The sequence below is a fragment of the Octodon degus genome, unplaced genomic scaffold (genome assembly GCF_000260255.1).
Source record: "Octodon degus isolate 3935 unplaced genomic scaffold, OctDeg1.0 scaffold00010, whole genome shotgun sequence".
NCBI classification, from domain to species: domain Eukaryota; kingdom Metazoa; phylum Chordata; class Mammalia; order Rodentia; family Octodontidae; genus Octodon; species Octodon degus.
The window spans coordinates 18,915,083-18,916,953 of NW_004524586.1; positions in this window are offsets into that span (position 1 = coordinate 18,915,083).

Consider the following 1,871-nt stretch of genomic DNA (forward strand, 5'->3'; position numbering starts at 1 on the left):
CCATGAAAAATCACACTGAAACCACCTCAAATGGAAAAACACAGAAGACTGTTATTGGTCTGTCATCCCAAGTAGCAGAAAGATAGTTTAACTTCATAATCATTTTTCCACCATAATGAAAATAAGCATAAAAAGGAGGTCAGTATATACCATTGTTACCCTAAGACTCAAAAATAGAAACTGGTAAGTCCAAATCCACAGTGTGCCTGGGTTTTAATTATATCCTAGTTGCTCAAACAGTCCTTTGGAAACAAGTGTATATATAAATCTGACTTTGCATAAGAACAAATGTGAACAGAAACCACCACACTGGTTTTACGGGGGGGAGGGGAGCAGTGTAGTCCACACGTTATTGTCCTAAAGACATTCATGTCTGTCACCTAGCTACATGTACCTTTAACAAAGGACTTTGTACTTTTTCTTGGGACAGTAATTATGGCTGTTTTAATAGTTCAAGAGCTTAGCAGCATAGATATAACAAAAGTTTTGGCCTTTTATTAGCTAGCCAGTCTGTTATGAAAACCACATAAAACTCCATTCCTGTCTGGAGCCTAGGAAATGGAACCACAGGAAAGAATGTTATATCCATCAAACAATATGTGGTCAGAGTCACTGATCATAAATAAATAAATAAAGAAGGAAATCAGGGAAAGGACACTTACTGGACTGCAACATGGGGCGGTGCTTAGTACTGAGCCTGTGGAACTCTGGACAGTGTTTTAGTAGTAGACCCCAGACATGAAACACATCTCCCTCTAACACTTGTCTTTGGCTTCTTCACTCTGGAGGGAAAAATCTAAAGAACTATTCCTATGCATCGAGAACAGTTACTACAGATGCTGTATTAAGCAGTCAGAATGGCAGCCTTATAAAAACTTCATTGACCAAAATAAAAGCAAACCATATAGTCATTTGTAAGAAAACCACTTAGAATAACATTTACCATTATAACATACCAAAATTCAATTTACACAGACTCAAACTATAAAAGTAATTTCCTGCAAGTTTTAGAATGCACCAAAATGATCCTTTCATTCTAGAAATGCTTTTTACTGGGTATTTAGAAAAGGAGAGAAACCTTGGAAGTCATGACAGCTCATGGATATTTTTCTATTTTTAGTATCCCAGCATCAAATTTGAGGTTACATACTTTTTGACACTATCTAAACAGAAAACAAAGTGAATAATTACAGGTTTTCACAGCCTTTTCAGCAAAGGGAAATGAATACTGTGTTTGCTTCTTTGCAAATTCATTCCCACATCAATAATCTACAAAGTGCTTATCAGGACACTGATCTTGTGTTCCTGAAGTAGACCACAAATTTAACTATCATTGAATGCGTGTATACCTGAAGTACTCAAATAATACTCTTCTAGGTAAGATTATAGTTTTAACTTTAAATAAAAATGGCCACTATTAACCAACATACAAAAAAAAAAAAATCTCAAGACTACATAGAAACTCATCATATGATACATTTACCATCTTACTGCATTTTAAAAATCTTTTATTGTGTACTGAATTTGTAGTCTCAATCAGCCCAAGCAAAAGCAGACCCTTCTAACAGCATTTGCTTAGAGCAGAGGTCCTGTGATGATAAAAGGAAGAATCCAAATATCCTCTGCTTGGCAATTTGGGAGTAGACTGACTCCAAGTAAACATTTCACACAGTCCATTCAGTGACAAGCGAGCCTGTTCCCTTTCCATCCGGGGAATAAATACACATGAATGACCAGTGTCCAGAGTCTGGAGTAAAAACCCTTCTCAGGGCATGTTCCCAAACAAATAAATAAATATCTAAATACCAAAAGGGGGCAAATCAGAAAACTTAAAAAGACAAAAGCCTATGTGAAGTTTACTCAATAAAAAA